We start from the raw sequence: 21,614 nt of genomic DNA on the forward strand, positions 1-21,614 counted from the left end.
GCATATTGGGTAAATGTGAATAACTCTACACTACAGGTACTTCATGAATGCAACACCATCCAATATGCATGGTAGAAGGGAAATTGACTTTTGATATTCTGCAATATGATTATTGCTTGCTTTTTCATTGAGCAATGCAACAGTAGATAGTTATCAAAATATAAATTAATGAATTCAAAGTGCTTAGGTAACAAAATATGTTTCTGCCCAGTTTCGAACTGGGGACCTTTCGCGTGTGAGGCGAATGTGATAACCACTACACTACAGAAACTACATGGAAATAGTATCTTCCGCCATCCAATAAAAAATTATCTTTGACATACATTATGGCATTCTGAAATAAACTTTTTATATGATTGCATTTTTATTTGGCATTTCAACCAAAAATCCCTTGTTTTAAAATTCTAAAGATAACAGCATATTTCTGCCCAGTTTCGAACTGGGGACCTTTTGTGTTTTAGGCGAATGTGATAACCACTACAATACAGAAACTGACTTTTGAAGATCTTATCACTATGGAGTCGGGAAGTACCATTGGCAAACCGTTTTCTTAGAAAAAAAATTTCTAAACTTATTTTTCTATTTTCTAATAATTTCTATGCTATTTTTTCACTTTGCATTTCAAGAGGACACATTCACTTATTAATAGTTCTGATCATTGTATTTAATAAAAAAATCTATTTTTAATGTATTTCTGACCAATTTTGAAGGGGAACCTTATGCATATTGGCTAAATGTGAATAATACTACACTACAGGTACTTTATGAATGCAACACCATCCAATATGCATGGTAGAAGGGAAATTGACTTTTGATATTATGCAATATGATTTTTTGCTTGCTTTTTCATTAAGCAATGCAACAGTATATAGTTATCAAAATATAAATTATTGAATTCAAAGTGTTTAGGTAACAAAATATGTTTCTGCCAATTTCGAACTGGGGACCTTTCACATGTGAGGCAAACATGAAATCACTACACTACAGATACTACATGAAAAATTTGCGACCATCATCCAATAAAAAATGATCTTTGGCATTCAGTATGGCATGCTAAAATAAACTTTTTATCTGATTGTATTTTTATTGAGCATTTTACCCAAAAATTCATTGTTTTAAAATTCTAAAGCTAAAAGATTGTTTCTGCCCAGTTTCAAACTGGGGACCTTTCGCATGATAGGCGAACGTGACAACCACTACACTACAGAAACTGACTCTCGTGGATCCCATCACTATCTAGTCTGGAAGTACAAATGACACATGCTTTTCTTAGAAATATAATTTTTTCTAAACTTTTTTTCCTATTTTCTAATAATTTTGACGCTATATTTCCACTTTGCATTTCAAGAGGACACATTCACTTATTATCAATTCTGATCATTGTATTTTCTAAAAAAATCTTTTTTTAATGTATTTCTGACCAATTTTGAAGGGGGACCTTATGCATATTGGGTAAATGTGAATAACTCTACACTACAGGTACTTCATGAATGCAACACCATCCAATATGCATGGTAGAAGGGAAATTGACTTTTGATATTCTGCAATATGATTATTGCTTGCTTTTTCATTGAGCAATGCAACAGTAGATAGTTATCAAAATATAAATTATTGAATTCAAAGTGTTTAGGTAACAAAATATGTTTCTGCCCAGTTTCGAACTGGGGACCTTTCGCGTGTGAGGCGAACGTGATAACTACTACACTACAGAAACTACATGGAAACAGCATCTCCCGCCATCCAATAAAAAATTATCTTTGACATACATTATGGCATTCTGAAATAAACTTTTTATATGATTGCATTTTTATTTGGCATTTCAACCAAAAATCCCTTGCTTTAAAATTCTAAAGATAACAGTATATTTCTGCCCAGTGTCGAACTGGGGACCTTTTGTGTTTTAGGCGAATGTGATAACCCCTACAATACAGAAACTGACTTTTGAAGATCTCATCACTATGGAGTCGGGAAGTACCATTGGCAAACCGTTTTCTTAGAAAAAAAATTTCTAAACTTATTTTTCTATTTTCTAATAATTTCTATGCTATTTTTTCCACTTTGCATTTCAAGAGGACACATTCACTTATTAATAGTTCTGATCATTGTTTTTAATAAAAAAACTCTATTTTTAATGTATTTCTGACCAATTTTGAAGGGGAACCTTATGCATATTGGCTAAATGTGAATAATACTACACTACAGGTACTTTATGAATGCAACACCATCCAATATGCATGGTAGAAGGGAAATTGACTTTTGATATTCTGCAATATGATTTTTTGCTTGCTTTTTCATTAAGCAATGCAACAGTATATAGTTATCAAAATATAAATTATTGAATTCAAAGTGTTTAGGTAACAAAATATGTTTCTGCCAATTTCGAACTGGGGACCTTTCACGTATGAGGCAAACATGAAATCACTACACTACAGATACTACATGAAAAATTTGCGACCATCATCCAATAAAAAATGATCTTTGGCATTCAGTATGGCATGCTAAAATAAACTTTTTATCTGATTGTATTTTTATTGAGCATTTTACCCAAAAATTTATTGTTTTAAAATTCTAAAGCTAAAAGATTGTTTCTGCCCAGTTTCAAACTGGGGACTTTTCGCATGTTAGGCGAACGTGATAACCACTACACTACAGAAACTGACTCTCGTGGATCCCATCACTATCTAGTCTGGAAGTACAAATGACACATGCTTTTCTTAGAAATATAATTTTTTCTAAACTTCTTTTCCTATTTTCTAATAATTTTGACGCTATTTTTCCACTTTGCATTTCAAGAGGACACATTCACTTATTATCAATTCTGATCATTGTATTTTCTAAAAAAATCTTTTTTTAATGTATTTCTGACCAATTTTGTAGGGGGACCTTATGCATATTGGGTAAATGTGAATAACTCTACACTACAGGTACTTCATGAATGCAACACCATCCAATATGCATGGTAGAAGGGAAATTGACTTTTGATATTCTGCAATATGATTATTGCTTGCTTTTTCATTGAGCAATGCAACAGTAGATAGTTATCAAAATATAAATTAATGAATTCAAAGTGCTTAGGTAACAAAATATGTTTCTGCCCAGTTTCGAACTGGGGACCTTTCGCGTGTGAGGCGAATGTGATAACCACTACACTACAGAAACTACATGGAAATAGTATCTTCCGCCATCCAATAAAAAATTATCTTTGACATACATTATGGCATTCTGAAATAAACTTTTTATATGATTGCATTTTTATTTGGCATTTCAACCAAAAATCCCTTGCTTTAAAATTCTAAAGATAACAGTATATTTCTGCCCAGTGTCGAACTGGGGACCTTTTGTGTTTTAGGCGAATGTGATAACCCCTACAATACAGAAACTGACTTTTGAAGATCTCATCACTATGGAGTCGGGAAGTACCATTGGCAAACCGTTTTCTTAGAAAAAAAATTTCTAAACTTATTTTTCTATTTTCTAATAATTTCTATGCTATTTTTTCCACTTTGCATTTCAAGAGGACACATTCACTTATTAATAGTTCTGATCATTGTTTTTAATAAAAAAACTCTATTTTTAATGTATTTCTGACCAATTTTGAAGGGGAACCTTATGCATATTGGCTAAATGTGAATAATACTACACTACAGGTACTTTATGAATGCAACACCATCCAATATGCATGGTAGAAGGGAAATTGACTTTTGATATTCTGCAATATGATTTTTTGCTTGCTTTTTCATTAAGCAATGCAACAGTATATAGTTATCAAAATATAAATTATTGAATTCAAAGTGTTTAGGTAACAAAATATGTTTCTGCCAATTTCGAACTGGGGACCTTTCACGTATGAGGCAAACATGAAATCACTACACTACAGATACTACATGAAAAATTTGCGACCATCATCCAATAAAAAATGATCTTTGGCATTCAGTATGGCATGCTAAAATAAACTTTTTATCTGATTGTATTTTTATTGAGCATTTTACCCAAAAATTCATTGTTTTAAAATTCTAAAGCTAAAAGATTGTTTCTGCCCAGTTTCAAACTGGGGACCTTTCGCATGTTAGGCGAACGTGATAACCACTACACTACAGAAACTGACTCTCGTGGATCCCATCCCTATCTAGTCTGGAAGTACAAATGACACATGCTTTTCTTAGAAATATCATTTTTTCTAAACTTTTTTTCCTATTTTCTAATAATTTTGACGCTATTTTTCCACTTTGCATTTCAAGAGGACACATTCACTTATTATCAATTCTGATCATTGTATTTTCTAAAAAAATCTTTTTTTAATGTATTTCTGACCAATTTTGTAGGGGGACCTTATGCATATTTGGTAAATGTGAATAACTCTACACTACAGGTACTTCATGAATGCAACACCATCCAATATGCATGATAGAAGGGAAATTGACTTTTGATATTCTGCAATATGATTTTTGCTTGCTTTTTCATTGAGCAATGCAACAGTAGATAGTTATCAAAATATAAATTATTGAATTCAAAGTGTTTAGGTAACAAAATATGTTTCTGCCCAGTTTCGAACTGGGGACCTTTCGCGTGTGAGGCGAACCTGATAACCACTACACTACAGAAACTGCATGGAAACAGCATCTCCCGCCATCCAATAAAAAATTATCTTTGACATACATTATGGCATTCTGAAATAAACTTTTTATATGATTGCATTTTTATTTGGCATTTCAACCAAAAATCCCTTGTTTTAAAATTCTAAAGATAACAGCATATTTCTGCCCAGTTTCGAACTAGGGACCTTTTGTGTTTTAGGCGAATGTGATAACCCCTACAATACAGAAACTGACTTTTGAAGATCTCATCACTATGGAGTCGGGAAGTACCATTGGCAAACCGTTTTCTTAGAAAAAAAAATTCTAAACTTATTTTTCTATTTTCTAATAATTTCTATGCTATTTTTTCCACTTTGCATTTCAAGAGGACACATTCACTTATTAATAGTTCTGATCAGTGTATTTAATAAAAAAATCTATTTTTAATGTATTTCTGACCAATTTTGAAGGGGAACCTTATGCATATTGGCTAAATGTGAATAATACTACACTACAGGTACTTTATGAATGCAACACCATCCAATATGCATGGTAGAAGGGAAATTGACTTTTGATATTCTGCAATATGATTTTTTGCTTGCTTTTTCATTAAGCAATGCAACAGTATATAGTTATCAAAATATAAATTATTGAATTCAAAGTGTTTAGGTAACAAAATATGTTTCTGCCAATTTCGAACTGGGGACCTTTCACGTGTGAGGCAAACATGAAATCACTACACTACAGATACTACATGAAAAATTTGCGACCATCATCCAATAAAAAATGATCTTTGGCATTCAGTATGGCATGCTAAAATAAACTTTTTATCTGATTGTATTTTTATTGAGCATTTTACCCAAAAATTCATTGTTTTAAAATTCTAAAGCTAAAAGATTGTTTCTGCCCAGTTTCGAACTGGGGACCTTTCGCATGTTAGGCGAACGTGATAAACACTACACTACAGAAACTGACTCTCATGGATCCCATCACTATCTAGTCTGGAAGTACAAATGACACATGCTTTTCTTAGAAATGTAATTTTTTCTAAACTTTTTTTCCTATTTTCTAATAATTTTGACGCTATTTTTCCACTTTGCATTTCAAGAAGACACATTCACTTATTATCAATTCTGATCATTGTATTTACTAAAAAAATCTTTTTTTTTAATGTATTTCTGACCAATTTTGATGGGGGAACTTATGCATATTGGGTAAATGTGAATAACTCTACACTACAGGTACTTCGTGAATGCAACACCATCCAATATGCATGATAGAAGGGAAATTGACTTTTGATATTCTGCAATATGATTTTTGCTTGCTTTTTCATTGAGCAATGCAACAGTAGATAGTTATCAAAATATAAATTATTGAATTCAAAGTGTTTAGGTAACAAAATATGTTTCTGCCCAGTTTCGAACTGGGGACCTTTCGCGTGTGAGGCGAACGTGATAACCACTACACTACAGAAACTACATGGCAACAGTATCTCCCGCCATCCAATAAAAAATGATCTTTGACATACATTATGGCATTCTGAAATAAACTTTTTATATGATTGCATTTTTATTTGGCATTTCAACCAAAAATCCCTTGTTTTAAAATTCTAAAGATAACAGCATATTTCTGCCCAGTTTCGAACTAGGGACCTTTTGTGTTTTAGGCGAATGTGATAACCCCTACAATACAGAAACTGACTTTTGAAGATCTCATCACTATGGAGTCGGGAAGTGCCATTGGCAAACCGTTTTCTTAGAAAAAAAAATTCTAAACTTATTTTTCTATTTTCTAATAATTTCTATGCTATTTTTTCCACTTTGCATTTCAAGAGGACACATTCACTTATTAATAGTTCTGATCATTGTATTTAATAAAAAAATCTATTTTTAATGTATTTCTGACCAATTTTGAAGGGGAACCTTATGCATATTGGCTAAATGTGAATAATACTACACTACAGGTACTTTATGAATGCAACACCATCCAATATGCATGGTAGAAGGGAAATTGACTTTTGATATTCTGCAATATGATTTTTTGCTTGCTTTTTCATTAAGCAATGCAACAGTATATAGTTATCAAAATATAAATTATTGAATTCAAAGTGTTTAGGTAACAAAATATGTTTCTGCCAATTTCGAACTGGGGACCTTTCACGTGTGAGGCAAACATGAAATCACTACACTACAGATACTACATGAAAAATTTGCGACCATCATCCAATAAAAAATGATCTTTGGCATTCAGTATGGCATGCTAAAATAAACTTTTTATCTGATTGTATTTTTATTGAGCATTTTACCCAAAAATTCATTGTTTTAAAATTCTAAAGCTAAAAGATTGTTTCTGCCCAGTTTCGAACTGGGGACCTTTCGCATGTTAAGCGAACGTGATAACCACTACACTACAGAAACTGACTCTCGTGGATCCCATCACTATCTAGTCTGTAAGTACAAATGACACATGCTTTTCTTAGAAATATAATTTTTTCTAAACTTTTTTTCCTATTTTCTAATAATTTTGACGCTATTTTTCCACTTTGCATTTTAAGAGGACACATTCACTTATTATCAATTCTGATCATTGTATTTACTAAAAAAATCTTTTTTTTAAATGTATTTCTGACCAATTTTGATGGGGGACCTTATGCATATTGGGTAAATGTGAATAACTCTACACTACAGGTACTTCGTGAATGCAACACCATCCAATATGCATGATAGAAGGGAAATTGACTTTTGATATTCTGCAATATGATTTTTGCTTGCTTTTTCATTGAGCAATGCAACAGTAGATAGTTATCAAAATATAAATTATTGAATTCAAAGTGTTTAGGTAACAAAATATGTTTCTGCCCAGTTTCGAACTGGGGACCTTTTGCGTGTGAGGCGAACTTGATAACCACTACACTACAGAAACTACATGGAAACAGCATCTCCCGCCATCCAATAAAAAATGATCTTTGACATACATTATGGCATTCTGAAATAAACTTTTTATATGATTGCATTTTTATTTGGCATTTCAACCAAAAATCCCTTGTTTTAAAATTCTAAAGATAACAGCATATTTCTGCCCTGTTTCGAACTGGGGACCTTTTGTGTTTTAGGCGATTGTGATAACCACTACAATACAGAAACTGACTTTTGAAGATCTCATCACTATGGAGTCAGGAAGTACCATTGGCAAAACGTTTTCTTAGAAAAAAAAATTCTAAACTTATTTTTCTATTTTCTAATAATTTCTATGCTATTTTTTCCACTTTGCATTTCAAGAGGACACATTCACTTATTAATAGTTCTGATCATTGTATTTAATAAAAAAATCTATTTTTAATGTATTTCTGACCAATTTTGAAGGGGAACCTTATGCATATTGGCTAAATGTGAATAATACTACACTACAGGTACTTTATGAATGCAACACCATCCAATATGCATGGTAGAAGGGAAATTGACTTTTGATATTCTGCAATATGATTTTTTGCTTGCTTTTTCATTAAGCAATGCAACAGTATATAGTTATCAAAATATAAATTATTGAATTCAAAGTGTTTAGGTAACAAAATATGTTTCTGCCAATTTCGAACTGGGGACCTTTCACGTGTGAGGCAAACATGAAATCACTACACTACAGATACTACATGAAAAATTTGCGACCATCATCCAATAAAAAATGATCTTTGGCATTCAGTATGGCATGCTAAAATAAACTTTTTATCTGATTGTATTTTTATTGAGCATTTTACCCAAAAATTCATTGTTTTAAAATTCTAAAGCTAAAAGATTGTTTCTGCCCAGTTTCAAACTGGGGACCTTTCGCATGTTAGGCGAATGTGATAACCACTACACTACAGAAACTGACTCTCGTGGATCCCATCACTATCTAGTCTGGAAGTACAAATGACACATGCTTTTCTTAGAAATATAATTTTTTCTAAACTTTTTTTCCTATTTTCTAATAATTTTGACGCTATTTTTCCACTTTGCATTTTAAGAGGACACATTCACTTATTATCAATTCTGATCATTGTATTTACTAAAAAAAAATCTTTTTTTTTTAATGTATTTCTGACCAATTTTGATGGGGGACCTTATGCATATTGGGTAAATGTGAATAACTCTACACTACAGGTACTTCATGAATGCAACACCATCCAATATGCATGATAGAAGGGAAATTGACTTTTGATATTCTGCAATATGATTTTTGCTTGCTTTTTCATTGAGCAATGCAACAGTAGATAGTTATCAAAATATAAATTATTGAATTCAAAGTGTTTAGGTAACAAAACATGTTTCTGCCCAGTTTCGAACTGGGGACCTTTCGCGTGTGAGGCGAACGTGATAACCACTACACTACAGAAAGTACATGGAAACAGCATCTCCCGCCATCCAATAAAAAATTATCTTTGACATACATTATGGCATTCTGAAATAAACTTTTTATATGATTGCTTTTTTATTTGGCATTTCAACCAAAAATCCCTTGTTTTAAAATTCTAAAGATAACAGCATATTTCTGCCCAGTTTCGAACTGGGGACCTTTTGTGTTTTAGGCGAATGTGATAACCACTACAATACAGAAACTGACTTTTGAAGATCTCATCACTATGGAGTCGGGAAGTACCATTGGCAAACCGTTTTCTTAGAAAAAAAATTTCTAAACTTATTTTTCTATTTTCTAATAATTTCTATGCTATTTTTTCCACTTTGCATTTCAAGAGGACACATTCACTTATTAATAGTTCTGATCATTGTATTTAATAAAAAAATCTATTTTTAATGTTTTTCTGACCAATTTTGAAGGGGAACCTTATGCATATTGGCTAAATGTGAATAATACTACACTACAGGTACTTTATGAATGCAACACCATCCAATATGCATGGTAGAAGGGAAATTGACTTTTGATATTCTGCAATATGATTTTTTGCTTGCTTTTTCATTAAGCAATGCAACAGTATATAGTTATCAAAATATAAATTATTGAATTCAAAGTGTTTAGGTAACAAAATATGTTTCTGCCAATTTCGAACTGGGGACCTTTCACGTGTGAGGCAAACATGAAATCACTACACTACAGATACTACATGAAAAATTTGCGACCATCATCCAATAAAAAATGATCTTTGGCATTCAGTATGGCATGCTAAAATAAACTTTTTATCTGATTGTATTTTTATTGAGCATTTTAACCAAAAATTCATTGTTTTAAAATTCTTAAGCTAAAAGATTGTTTCTGCCCAGTTTCGAACTGGGGACCTTTCGCGTGTTAGGCGAATGTGATAACCACTACACTACAGAAACTGACTCTCGTGGATCCCATCACTATCTAATCTGGAAGTACAAATGACACATGCTTTTCTTAGAAATATAATTTTTTCTAAACTTTTTTCCTATTTTCTAATAATTTTGACGCTATTTTTCCACTTTGCTTTTCAAGAGGACACATTCACTTATTATCAATTCTGATCATTGTATTTTCTAAAAAAATCTTTTTTTAATGTATTTCTGACCAATTTTGAAGGGGGACCTTATGCATATTGGGTAAATGTGAATAACTCTACACTACAGGTACTTCATGAATGCAACACCATCCAATATGCATGATAGAAGGGAAATTGACTTTTGATATTCTGCAATATGATTATTGCTTGCTTTTTCATTGAGCAATGCAACAGTAGATAGTTATCAAAATATAAATTATTGAATTCAAAGTGTTTAGGTAACAAAATATGTTTCTGCCCAGTTTCGAACTTGGGACCTTTCGCGTGTGAGGCGAACGTGATAACCACTACACTACAGAAACTACATGGAAACAGCATCTCCCGCCATCCAATAAAAAATGATCTTTGACATACATTATGGCATTCTGAAATAAACTTTTTATATGATTGCATTTTTATATGGCATTTCAACCAAAAATCCCTTGTTTTAAAATTCTAAAGATAACAGCATATTTCTGCCCAGTTTCGAACTGGGGACCTTTTGTGTTTTAGGCGAATGTGATAATCACTACAATACAGAAACTGACTTTTGAAGATCTCATCACTATGGAGTCGGGAAGTACCATTGGCAAACCGTTTTCTTAGAAAAAAAATTTCTAAACTTATTTTTCTATTTTCTGATAATTTCTATGCTATTTTTTCCACTTTGCATTTCAAGAGGACACATTCACTTATTAATAGTTCTGATCATTGTATTTAATAAAAAAATCTATTTTTAATGTATTTCTGACCAATTTTGAAGGGGAACCTTATGCATATTGGCTAAATGTGAATAATACTACACTACAGGTACTTTATGAATGCAACACCATCCAATATGCATGGTAGAAGGGAAATTGACTTTTGATATTCTGCAATATGATTTTTTGCTTGCTTTTTCATTAAGCAATGCAACAGTATATAGTTATCAAAATATAAATTATTGAATTCAAAGTGTTTAGGTAACAAAATATGTTTCTGCCAATTTCGAACTGGGGACCTTTCACGTGTGAGGCAAACATGAAATCACTACACTACAGAAACTACATGAAAAATTTGCGACCATCATCCAATAAAAAATGATCTTTGGCATTCAGTATGGCATGCTAAAATAAACTTTTTTTCTGATTGTATTTTTATTGAGCATTTTACCCAAAAATTCAGTGTTTTAAAATTCTAAAGCTAAAAGATTGTTTCTGCCTAGTTTCGAATTGGGGACCTTTCGCATGTTAGGCGAATGTGATAACCACTACACTACAGAAACTGACTCTCGTGGATCCCATCACTATCTAGTCTGGAAGTACAAATGGCACATGCTTTTCTTAGAAATATAATTTTTTCTAAACTTTTTTTCCTATTTTCTAATAATTTTGACGCTATTTTTCCACTTTGCATTTCAAGAGGACACATTCACTTATTATCAATTCTGATCATTGTATTTACTAAAAAAATCTTTTTTTTAATGTATTTCTGACCAATTTTGATGGGGGACCTTATGCATATTGGGTAAATGTGAATAACTCTACACTACAGGTACTTCATGAATGCAACACCATCCAATATGCATGATAGAAGGGAAATTTACTTTTGATATTCTGCAATATGATTTTTGCTTGCTTTTTCATTGAGCAATGCAACAGTAGATAGTTATCAAAATATAAATTATTGAATTCAAAGTGTTTAGGTAACAAAATATGTTTCTGCCCAGTTTCGAACTGGGGACCTTTCGCGTGTGAGGCGAACGTGATAACCACTACACTACAGAAACTACATGGAAACAGCATCTCCCGCCATCCAATAAAAAATGATCTTTGACATACATTATGGCATTCTGAAATAAACTTTTTATATGATTGCATTTTTATTTGGCATTTCAACCAAAAATCCCTTGTTTTAAAATTCTAAAGATAACAGCATATTTCTGCCCAGTTTCGAACTGGGGACCTTTTGTGTTTTAGGCGAATGTGATAACCACTACAATACAGAAACTGACTTTTGAAGATCTCATCACTATGGAGTCGGGAAGTACCAGTGGCAAACCGTTTTCTTAGAAAAAAATTTTCTAAACTTATTTTTCTATTTTCTAATAATTTCTATGCTATTTTTTCCACTTTGCATTTCAAGAGGACACATTCACTTATTAATAGTTCTGATCATTGTATTTAATAGAAAAAATCTATTTTTAATGTATTTCTGACCAATTTTGAAGGGGAACCTTATGCATATTGGCTAAATGTGAATAATACTACACTACAGGTACTTTATGAATGCAACACCATCCAATATGCAAGGTAGAAGGGAAATTGACTTTTGATATTCTGCAATATGATTTTTTGCTTGCTTTTTCATTAAGCAATGCAACAGTATATAGTTATCAAAATATAAATTATTGAATTCAAAGTGTTTAGGTAACAAAATATGTTTCTGCCAATTTCGAACTGGGGACCTATCACGTGTGAGGCAAACATGAAATCACTACACTACAGATACTACATGAAAAATTTGCGACCATCATCCAATAAAAAATGATCTTTGGCATTCAGTATGGCATGCTAAAATAAACTTTTTATCTGATTGTATTTTTATTGAGCATTTTACCCAAAAATTCATTGTTTTAAAATTCTAAAGCTAAAAGGTTGTTTCTGCCCAGTTTCGAACTGGGGACCTTTCGCGTGTTAGGCAAACGTGATAACCACTACACTACAGAAACTGACTCTCGTGGTTCCCATCACTATCTAGTCTGGAAGTACAAATGACACATGCTTTTCTTAGAAATATAATTTTTTCTAAACTTTTTTTCCTATTTTCTAATAATTTTGACGCTATTTTTCCACTTTGCTTTTCAAGAGGACACATTCACTTATTATCAATTCTGATCATTGTATTTTCTAAAAAAAATCTTTTTTTAATGTATTTCTGACCAATTTTGAAGGGGGACCTTATGCATATTGGGTAAATGTGAATAACTCTACACTACAGGTACTTCATGAATGCAACACCATCCAATATGCATGATAGAAGGGAAATTGACTTTTGATATTCTGCAATATGATTTTTGCTTGCTTTTTCATTGAGCAATGCAACAGTAGATAGTTATCAAAATATAAATTATTGAATTCAAAGTGTTTAGGTAACAAAATAGGTTTCTGCCCAGTTTCAAACTGGGGACCTTTCACGTGTGAGGCGAATGTGATAACCACTACACTACAGAAACTACATGGAAACAGCATCTCCCGCCATCCAATAAAAAATGATCTTTGACATACATTATGGCATTCTGAAATAAACTTTTTATATGATTGCATTTTTATATGGCATTTCAACCAAAAATCCCTTGTTTTAAAATTCTAAAGATAACAGCATATTTCTGCCCAGCTTCGAACTGGGGACCTTTTGTGTTTTAGGCGAATGTGATAATCACTACAATACAGAAACTGACTTTTGAAGATCTCATCACTATGGAGTCGGGAAGTACCATTGGCAAACCGTTTTCTTAGAAAAAAAATTTCTAAACTTATTTTTCTATTTTCTAATAATTTCAATGCTATTTTTTCCACTTTGCATTTCAAGAGGACACATTCACTTATTAATAGTTCTGATCATTGTATTTAATAAAAAAATCTATTTTTAATGTATTTCTGACCAATTTTGGAGGGGAACCTTATGCATATTGGCTTAATGTGAATAATACTACACTACAGGTACTTTATGAATGCAACACCATCCAATATGCATGGTAGAAGGGAAATTGACTTTTGATATTCTGCAATATGATTTTTTGCTTGCTTTTTCATTAAGCAATGCAACAGTATATAGTTATCAAAATATAAATTATTGAATTAAAAGTGTTTAGGTAACAAAATATGTTTCTGCCAATTTCGAACTGGGGACCTTTCACGTGTGAGGCAAACATGAAATCACTACACTACAGATACTACATGAAAAATTTGCGACCATCATCCAATAAAAAATGATCTTTGGCATTCAGTATGGCATGCTAAAATAAATTTTTTATCTGATTGTATTTTTATTGAGCATTTTACCCAAATATTCAGTGTTTTAAAATTCTAAAGCTAAAAGATTGTTTCTGCCCAGTTTCGAACTGGGGACCTTTCGCATGTTAGGCGAATGTGATAACCACTACACTACAGAAACTGGCTCTTGTGGATCCCATCACTATCTAGTCTGGAAGTACAAATGACACATGCTTTTCTTAGAAATATAATTTTTTCTAAACTTTTTTTTCCTATTTTCTAATAATTTTTACGCTATTTTTCCACTTTGCATTTCAAGAGGACACATTCACTTATTATCAAATCTGATCATTGTATTTACTAAAAAAAAACTTTTTTTTTTATGTATTTCTGACCAATTTTGATGGGGGACCTTATGCATATTGGGTAAATGTGAATAACTCTACACTACAGGTACTTCATGAATGCAACACCATCCAATATGCATGATAGAAGGGAAATTGACTTTTGATATTCTGCAATATGATTTTTGCTTGCTTTTTCATTGAGCAATGCAACAGTAGATAGTTATCAAAATATAAATTATTGAATTCAAAGTGTTTAGGTAACAAACTAGGTTTCTGCCCAGTTTCGAACTGGGGACCTTTTGCGTGTGAGGCGAACGTGATAACCACTACACTACAGAAACTACATGGAAACAGCATCTCCCGCCATCCAATAAAAAATGATCTTTGACATACATTATGGCATTCTGAAATAAACTTTTTATATGATTGCATTTTTATTTGGCATTTCAACCAAAAATCCCTTGTTTTAAAATTCTAAAGATAACAGCATATTTCTGCCCAGTTTCGAACTGGGGACCTTTTGTGTTTTAGGCGAATGTGATAATCACTACAATACAGAAACTGACTTTTGAAGATCTCATCACTATGGAGTCGGGAAGTACCATTGGCAAACCGTTTTCTTAGAAAAAAAATTTCTAAACTTATTTTTCTATTTTCTAATAATTTCTATGCTATTTTTTCCACTTTGCATTTCAAGAGGACACATTCACTTATTAATAGTTCTGATCATTGTATTTAATAAAAAAATCTATTTTTAATGTATTTCTGACCAATTTTGAAGGGGAACCTTATGCATATTGGCTAAATGTGAATAATACTACACTACAGGTACTTTATGAATGCAACACCATCCAATATGCATGGTAGAAGGGAAATTGACTTTTGATATTCTGCAATATGATTTTTTGCTTGCTTTTTCATTAAGCAATGCAACAGTATATAGTTATCAAAATATAAATTATTGAATTCAAAGTGTTTAGGTAACAAAATATGTTTCTGCCAATTTCGAACTGGGGACCTTTCACGTGTGAGGCAAACATGAAATCACTACACTACAGATACTACATGAAAAATTTGCGACCATCATCCAATAAAAAATGATCTTTGGCATTCAGTATGGCATGCTAAAATAAACTTTTTATCTGATTGTATTTTTATTGAGCATTTTACCCAAAAATTCATTGTTTTAAAATTCTAAAGCTAAAAGATTGTTTCTGCCCAGTTTCGAACTGGGGACCTTTCGCATGTTAGGCGAACGTGATAACCACTACACTACAGAAATTGACTCCTGTGGATCCCATCACTATCTAGTCTGGAAGTACAAATGACACATGCTTTTCTTAGAAATATAATTTTTTCTAAACTTTTTTTCCTATTTTCTAATAATTTTGACGCTATTTTTCCACTTTGCATTTCAAGAGGACACATTCACTTATTATCAATTCTGATCATTGTATTTACTAAAAAAATCTTTTTTTTAATGTATTTCTGACCAATTTTGACGGGGGACCTTATGCATATTGGGTAAATGTGAATAACTCTACACTACAGGTACTTCATGAATGCAACACCATCCAATATGCATGATAGAAGGGAAATTGACTTTTGATATTCTGCAATATGATTTTTGCTTGCTTTTTCATTGAGCAATGCAACAGTAGATAGTTATCAAAATATAAATTATTGAATTCAAAGTGTTTAGGTAACAAAATATGTTTCTGCCCAGTTTCGAACTGGGGACCTTTCGCGTGTGAGGCGAACATGATAACCACTACACTACAGAAACTACATGGAAACAGCGTCTCCCGCCATCCAATAAAAAATGATCTTTGACATACATTATGGCATTCTGAAATAAACTTTTTATATGATTGCATTTTTATTTGGCATTTCAACCAAAAATCCCTTGTTTTAAAATTCTAAAGATAACAGCATATTTCTGCCCAGTTTCGAACTGGGGACCTTTTGTGTTTTAGGCGAATGTGATAATCACTACAATACAGAAACTGACTTTTGAAGATCTCATCACTATGGAGTCGGGAAGTACCATTGGCAAACCGTTTTCTTAGAAAAAAAATTTCTAAACTTATTTTTCTATTTTCTAATAATTTCTATGCTATTTTTTCCACTTTGCATTTCAAGAGGACACATTCACTTATTAATAGTTCTGATCATTGTATTTAATAAAAAAATCTATTTTTAATGTATTTCTGACCAATTTTGAAGGGGAACCTTATGCATATTGGCTAAATGTGAATAATACTACACTAGAGGTACTTTATGAATGCAACACCATCCAATATGCAAGGTAGAAGGGAAATTGACTTTTGATATTCTGCAATATGATTTTTTGCTTGCTTTTTCATTAAGCAATGCAACAGTATATAGTTAGCAAAATATAAATTATTGAATTCAAAGTGTTTAGGTAACAAAATATGTTTCTGCCAATTTCGAACTGGGGACCTTTCACGTGTGAGGCAAACATGAAATCACTACACTACAGATACTACATGAAAAATTTGCGACCATCATCCAATAAAAAATGATCTTTGGCATTCAGTATGGCATGCTAAAATAAACTTTTTATCTGATTGTATTTTTATAGAGCATTTTACCCAAAAATTCATTGTTTTAAAATTCTAAAGCTAAAAGATTGTTTCTGCCCAGTTTTGAACTGGGGACCTTTCGCATGTTAGGCGAACGTGATAACCACTACACTACAGAAACTGACTCTCGTGGATCCCATCACTATCTAGTCTGGAAGTACAAATGACACATGCTTTTCTTAGAAATATAATTTTTTCTAAACTTTTTTTCCTATTTTCTAATAATTTTGACGCTATTTTTCCACTTTGCTTTTCAAGAGGACACATTCACTTATTATCAATTCTGATCATTGTATTTTCTAAAAAAATATTTTTTTAATGTATTTCTGACCAATTTTGAAGGGGGACCTTATGCATATTGGGTAAATGTGAATAACTCTACACTACAGGTACTTCATGAATGCAACACCATCCAATATGCATGATAGAAGGGAAATTGACTTTTGATATTCTGCAATATGATTTTTGCTTGCTTTTTCATTGAGCAATGCAACAGTAGATAGTTATCAAAATATAAATTATTGAATTCAAAGTGTTTAGGTAACAAAATAGGTTTCTGCCCAGTTTCAAACTGGGGACCTTTCACGTATGAGGCGAATGTGATAACCACTACACTACAGAAACTACAAGGAAACAGCATCTCCCGCCATCCAATAAAAAATGATCTTTGACATACATTATGGCATTCTGAAATAAACTTTTTATATGATTGCATTTTTATATGGCATTTCAACCAAAAATCCCTTGTTTTAAAATTCTAAAGATAACAGCATATTTCTGCCCAGTTTCGAACTGGGGACCTTTTGTGTTTTAGGCGAATGTGATAATCACTACAATACAGAAACTGACTTTTGAAGATCTCATCACTATGGAGTCGGGAAGTACCATTGGCAAACCGTTTTCTTAGAAAAAAAAATTCTAAACTTATTTTTCTATTTTCTAATAATTTCAATGCTATTTTTTCCACTTTGCATTTCAAGAGGACACATTCACTTATTAATAGTTCTGATCATTGTATTTAATAAAAAAATCTATTTTTAATGTATTTCTGACCAATTTTGAAGGGGAACCTTATGCATATTGGCTTAATGTGAATAATACTACACTACAGGTACTTTATGAATGCAACACCATCCAATATGCATGGTAGAAGGGAAATTGACTTTTGATATTCTGCAATATGATTTTTTGCTTGCTTTTTCATTAAGCAATGCAACAGTATATAGTTATCAAAATATAAATTATTGAATTCAAAGTGTTTAGGTAACAAAATATGTTTCTGCCAATTTCGAACTGGGGACCTTTCACGTGTGAGGCAAACATGAAATCACTACACTACAGATACTACATGAAAAATTTGCGACCATCATCCAATAAAAAATGATCTTTGGCATTCAGTATGGCATGCTAAAATAAATTTTTTATCTGATTGTATTTTTATTGAGCATTTTACCCAAATATTCAGTGTTTTAAAATTCTAAAGCTAAAAGATTGTTTCTGCCCAGTTTCGAACTGGGGACCTTTCGCATGTTAGGCGAATGTGATAACCACTACACTACAGAAACTGGCTCTTGTGGATCCCATCACTATCTAGTCTGGAAGTACAAATGACACATGCTTTTCTTAGAAATATAATTTTTTCTAAACTTTTTTTCCTATTTTCTAATAATTTTGACGCTATTTTTCCACTTTGCATTTCAAGAGGACACATTCACTTATTATCAATTCTGATCATTGTATTTACTAAAAAAAAACTTTTTTTTTTATGTATTTCTGACCAATTTTGATGGGGGACCTTATGCATATTGGGTAAATGTGAATAACTCTACACTACAGGTACTTCATGAATGCAACACCATCCAATATGCATGATAGAAGGGAAATTGACTTTTGATATTCTGCAATATGATTTTTGCTTGCTTTTTCATTGAGCAATGCAACAGTAGATAGTTATCAAAATATAAATTATTGAATTCAAAGTGTTTAGGTAACAAAATATGTTTCTGCCCAGTTTCGAACTGGGGACCTTTCGCGTGTGAGGCGAACGTGATAACCACTACACTACAGAAACTACATGGAAACAGCATCTCCCGCCATCCAATAAAAAATGAATTTTGACATACATTATGGCATTCTGTAATAAACTTTTTATATGATTGCATTTTTATTTGGCATTTTAACCAAAAATCCCTTGTTTTAAAATTCTAAAGATAACAGCATATTTCTGCCCAGTTTCGAACTGGGGACCTTTTGTGTTTTAGGCGAATGTGATAACCACTACAATACAGAAACTGACTTTTGAAGATCTCATCACTATGGAGTCGGGAAGTACCATTGGCAAACCGTTTTCTTAGAAAAAAAAATTCTAAACTTATTTTTCTATTTTCTAATAATTTCTATGCTATTTTTTCCACTTTGCATTTCAAGAGGACACATTCACTTATTAATAGTTCTGATCATTGTATTTAATAAAAAAAATCTATTTTTAATGTATTTCTGACCAATTTTGAAGGGGAACCTTATGCATATTGGCTAAATGTGAATAATACTACACTAGAGGTACTTTATGAATGCAACACCATCCAATATGCAAGGTAGAAGGGAAATTGACTTTTGATATTTTGCAATATGATTTTTTGCTTGCTTTTTCATTAAGCAATGCAACAGTATATAGTTAGCAAAATATAAATTATTGAATTCAAAGTGTTTAGGTAACAAAATATGTTTCTGCCAATTTCGAACTGGGGACCTTTCACGTGTGAGGCAAACATGAAATCACTACACTACAAATACTACATGAAAAATTTGCGACCATCATCCAATAAAAAATGATCTTTGGCATTCAGTATGGCATGCTAAAATAAACTTTTTATCTGATTGTATTTTTATTGAGCATTTTACCCAAAAATTCATTGTTTTAAAATTCTAAAGCTAAAAAGATTGTTTCTGCCCAGTTTTGAACTGGGGACCTTTCGCATGTTAGGCAAACGTGATAACCACTACACTACAGAAACTGACTCTCGTGGATCCCATCACTATCTAGTCTGGAAGTACAAATGACACATGCTTTTCTTAGAAATATAATTTTTTCTAAACTTTTTTTCCTATTTTCTAATAATTTTGACGCTATTTTTCCACTTTGCTTTTCAAGAGGACACATTCACTTATTATCAATTCTGATCATTGTATTTTCTAAAAAAAATCTTTTTTTAATGTATTTCTGACCAATTTTGAAGGGAGACCTTATGCATATTGGGTAAATGTGAATAACTCTACACTACAGGTACTTCATGAATGCAACACCATCCAATATGCATGATAGAAGGGAAATTGACTTTTGATATTCTGCAATATGATTTTTGCTTGCTTTTTCATTGAGCAATGCAACAGTAGATAGTTATCAAAATATAAATTATTGAATTCAAAGTGTTTAGGTAACAAAATATGTTTCTGCCCAGTTTTGAACTGGGGACCTTTCGCGTGTGAGGCGAACATGATAACCACTACACTACAGAAACTACATGGAAACAGCATCTCCCGCCATCCAATAAAAAATGATCTTTGACATACATTATGGCATTCTGAAATAAACTTTTTATATGATTGCATTTTTATTTGGCATTTCAACCAAAAATCCCTTGTTTTAAAATACTAAAGATAACAGCATATTTCTGCCCAGTTTCGAACTGGGGACCTTTTGTGTTTTAGGCGAATGTGATAACCACTACAATACAGAAACTGACTTTTGAAGATCTCATCACTATGGAGTCGGGAAGTACCATTGGCAAACCGTTTTCTTAGAAAAAAAAATTCTAAACTTATTTTTCTATTTTCTAATAATTTCTATGCTATTTTTTCCACTTTGCATTTCAAGAGGACACATTCACTTATTAATAGTTCTGATCATTGTATTTAATAAAAAAATCTATTTTTAATGTATTTCTGACCAATTTTGAAGGGGAACCTTATGCATATTGGCTAAATGTGAATAATACTACACTACAGGTACTTTATGAATGCAACACCATCCAATATGCATGGTAGAAGGGAAATTGACTTTTGATATTCTGCAATATGATTTTTTGCTTGCTTTTTCATTAAGCAATGCAACAGTATATAGTTATCAAAATATAAATTATTGAATTCAAAGTGTTTAGGTAACAAAATATGTTTCTGCCAATTTCGAACTGGGGACCTTTCACGTGTGAGGCAAACATGAAATCACTACACTACAGATACTACATGAAAAATTTGCGACCATCATCCAATAAAAAATGATCTTTGGCATTCAGTATGGCATGCTAAAATAAACTTTTTATCTGATTGTATTTTTATTGAGCATTTTACCCAAAAATTCATTGTTTTAAAATTCTAAAGCTAAAAGATTGTTTCTGCCCAATTTCGAACTGGGGACCTTTCGTATGTTAGGCGAACGTGATAACCACTACACTACAGAAACTGACTCTTGTGGATCCCATCACTATCTAGTCTGGAAGTACAAATGACACATGCTTTTCTTAGAAATATAATTTTTTCTAAACTTTTTTCCTATTTTCTAATAATTTTGACGCTATTTTTCCACTTTGCATTTCAAGAGGACACATTCACTTATTATCAATTCT

General features: G+C 31.9%; 30 non-coding genes across 30 annotated transcripts; all 30 read right to left on the reverse strand.

Annotated features, from left to right (window-relative positions):
- Positions 1 to 198: 198 nt before the first annotated feature.
- Positions 199 to 271, reverse strand: TRNAV-CAC (transfer RNA valine (anticodon CAC)). Its single transcript has one exon. It is a non-coding gene; the product is annotated as a tRNA-Val (tRNA).
- Positions 272 to 1,138: 867 nt separating this feature from the next.
- On the reverse strand, positions 1,139 to 1,211 carry TRNAD-AUC (transfer RNA aspartic acid (anticodon AUC)). The gene has a single exon. It is a non-coding gene; the product is annotated as a tRNA-Asp (tRNA).
- A 430-nt stretch (positions 1,212 to 1,641) lies between these two features.
- On the reverse strand, positions 1,642 to 1,714 carry TRNAV-CAC (transfer RNA valine (anticodon CAC)). The gene has a single exon. It is a non-coding gene; the product is annotated as a tRNA-Val (tRNA).
- An 869-nt stretch (positions 1,715 to 2,583) lies between these two features.
- On the reverse strand, positions 2,584 to 2,656 carry TRNAV-AAC (transfer RNA valine (anticodon AAC)). The gene has a single exon. It is a non-coding gene; the product is annotated as a tRNA-Val (tRNA).
- Positions 2,657 to 3,086: 430 nt separating this feature from the next.
- On the reverse strand, positions 3,087 to 3,159 carry TRNAV-CAC (transfer RNA valine (anticodon CAC)). The gene has a single exon. It is a non-coding gene; the product is annotated as a tRNA-Val (tRNA).
- An 869-nt stretch (positions 3,160 to 4,028) lies between these two features.
- TRNAV-AAC (transfer RNA valine (anticodon AAC)) lies at positions 4,029 to 4,101 on the reverse strand. The gene has a single exon. It is a non-coding gene; the product is annotated as a tRNA-Val (tRNA).
- Positions 4,102 to 4,531: 430 nt separating this feature from the next.
- Positions 4,532 to 4,604, reverse strand: TRNAV-CAC (transfer RNA valine (anticodon CAC)). The gene has a single exon. It is a non-coding gene; the product is annotated as a tRNA-Val (tRNA).
- An 868-nt stretch (positions 4,605 to 5,472) lies between these two features.
- TRNAV-AAC (transfer RNA valine (anticodon AAC)) lies at positions 5,473 to 5,545 on the reverse strand. Its single transcript has one exon. It is a non-coding gene; the product is annotated as a tRNA-Val (tRNA).
- Positions 5,546 to 5,977: 432 nt separating this feature from the next.
- On the reverse strand, positions 5,978 to 6,050 carry TRNAV-CAC (transfer RNA valine (anticodon CAC)). Its single transcript has one exon. It is a non-coding gene; the product is annotated as a tRNA-Val (tRNA).
- Positions 6,051 to 6,918: 868 nt separating this feature from the next.
- On the reverse strand, positions 6,919 to 6,991 carry TRNAV-AAC (transfer RNA valine (anticodon AAC)). The gene has a single exon. It is a non-coding gene; the product is annotated as a tRNA-Val (tRNA).
- A 432-nt stretch (positions 6,992 to 7,423) lies between these two features.
- On the reverse strand, positions 7,424 to 7,496 carry TRNAV-CAC (transfer RNA valine (anticodon CAC)). Its single transcript has one exon. It is a non-coding gene; the product is annotated as a tRNA-Val (tRNA).
- An 868-nt stretch (positions 7,497 to 8,364) lies between these two features.
- Positions 8,365 to 8,437, reverse strand: TRNAV-AAC (transfer RNA valine (anticodon AAC)). Its single transcript has one exon. It is a non-coding gene; the product is annotated as a tRNA-Val (tRNA).
- A 435-nt stretch (positions 8,438 to 8,872) lies between these two features.
- On the reverse strand, positions 8,873 to 8,945 carry TRNAV-CAC (transfer RNA valine (anticodon CAC)). The gene has a single exon. It is a non-coding gene; the product is annotated as a tRNA-Val (tRNA).
- An 868-nt stretch (positions 8,946 to 9,813) lies between these two features.
- TRNAV-AAC (transfer RNA valine (anticodon AAC)) lies at positions 9,814 to 9,886 on the reverse strand. Its single transcript has one exon. It is a non-coding gene; the product is annotated as a tRNA-Val (tRNA).
- A 429-nt stretch (positions 9,887 to 10,315) lies between these two features.
- TRNAV-CAC (transfer RNA valine (anticodon CAC)) lies at positions 10,316 to 10,388 on the reverse strand. The gene has a single exon. It is a non-coding gene; the product is annotated as a tRNA-Val (tRNA).
- An 868-nt stretch (positions 10,389 to 11,256) lies between these two features.
- On the reverse strand, positions 11,257 to 11,329 carry TRNAV-AAC (transfer RNA valine (anticodon AAC)). The gene has a single exon. It is a non-coding gene; the product is annotated as a tRNA-Val (tRNA).
- Positions 11,330 to 11,760: 431 nt separating this feature from the next.
- TRNAV-CAC (transfer RNA valine (anticodon CAC)) lies at positions 11,761 to 11,833 on the reverse strand. Its single transcript has one exon. It is a non-coding gene; the product is annotated as a tRNA-Val (tRNA).
- Positions 11,834 to 12,702: 869 nt separating this feature from the next.
- Positions 12,703 to 12,775, reverse strand: TRNAV-AAC (transfer RNA valine (anticodon AAC)). The gene has a single exon. It is a non-coding gene; the product is annotated as a tRNA-Val (tRNA).
- A 431-nt stretch (positions 12,776 to 13,206) lies between these two features.
- Positions 13,207 to 13,279, reverse strand: TRNAV-CAC (transfer RNA valine (anticodon CAC)). The gene has a single exon. It is a non-coding gene; the product is annotated as a tRNA-Val (tRNA).
- Positions 13,280 to 14,147: 868 nt separating this feature from the next.
- TRNAV-AAC (transfer RNA valine (anticodon AAC)) lies at positions 14,148 to 14,220 on the reverse strand. Its single transcript has one exon. It is a non-coding gene; the product is annotated as a tRNA-Val (tRNA).
- A 434-nt stretch (positions 14,221 to 14,654) lies between these two features.
- On the reverse strand, positions 14,655 to 14,727 carry TRNAV-CAC (transfer RNA valine (anticodon CAC)). Its single transcript has one exon. It is a non-coding gene; the product is annotated as a tRNA-Val (tRNA).
- An 868-nt stretch (positions 14,728 to 15,595) lies between these two features.
- On the reverse strand, positions 15,596 to 15,668 carry TRNAV-AAC (transfer RNA valine (anticodon AAC)). Its single transcript has one exon. It is a non-coding gene; the product is annotated as a tRNA-Val (tRNA).
- A 431-nt stretch (positions 15,669 to 16,099) lies between these two features.
- TRNAV-CAC (transfer RNA valine (anticodon CAC)) lies at positions 16,100 to 16,172 on the reverse strand. Its single transcript has one exon. It is a non-coding gene; the product is annotated as a tRNA-Val (tRNA).
- Positions 16,173 to 17,040: 868 nt separating this feature from the next.
- TRNAV-AAC (transfer RNA valine (anticodon AAC)) lies at positions 17,041 to 17,113 on the reverse strand. The gene has a single exon. It is a non-coding gene; the product is annotated as a tRNA-Val (tRNA).
- Positions 17,114 to 17,543: 430 nt separating this feature from the next.
- On the reverse strand, positions 17,544 to 17,616 carry TRNAM-CAU (transfer RNA methionine (anticodon CAU)). The gene has a single exon. It is a non-coding gene; the product is annotated as a tRNA-Met (tRNA).
- An 868-nt stretch (positions 17,617 to 18,484) lies between these two features.
- TRNAV-AAC (transfer RNA valine (anticodon AAC)) lies at positions 18,485 to 18,557 on the reverse strand. Its single transcript has one exon. It is a non-coding gene; the product is annotated as a tRNA-Val (tRNA).
- Positions 18,558 to 18,990: 433 nt separating this feature from the next.
- On the reverse strand, positions 18,991 to 19,063 carry TRNAV-CAC (transfer RNA valine (anticodon CAC)). The gene has a single exon. It is a non-coding gene; the product is annotated as a tRNA-Val (tRNA).
- An 870-nt stretch (positions 19,064 to 19,933) lies between these two features.
- TRNAV-AAC (transfer RNA valine (anticodon AAC)) lies at positions 19,934 to 20,006 on the reverse strand. Its single transcript has one exon. It is a non-coding gene; the product is annotated as a tRNA-Val (tRNA).
- Positions 20,007 to 20,437: 431 nt separating this feature from the next.
- On the reverse strand, positions 20,438 to 20,510 carry TRNAV-CAC (transfer RNA valine (anticodon CAC)). Its single transcript has one exon. It is a non-coding gene; the product is annotated as a tRNA-Val (tRNA).
- An 868-nt stretch (positions 20,511 to 21,378) lies between these two features.
- TRNAV-AAC (transfer RNA valine (anticodon AAC)) lies at positions 21,379 to 21,451 on the reverse strand. Its single transcript has one exon. It is a non-coding gene; the product is annotated as a tRNA-Val (tRNA).
- Positions 21,452 to 21,614: the final 163 nt, after the last annotated feature.

Source organism: Pseudophryne corroboree, chromosome 4 (assembly GCF_028390025.1).
Source record: "Pseudophryne corroboree isolate aPseCor3 chromosome 4, aPseCor3.hap2, whole genome shotgun sequence".
Classification (NCBI taxonomy): domain Eukaryota; kingdom Metazoa; phylum Chordata; class Amphibia; order Anura; family Myobatrachidae; genus Pseudophryne; species Pseudophryne corroboree.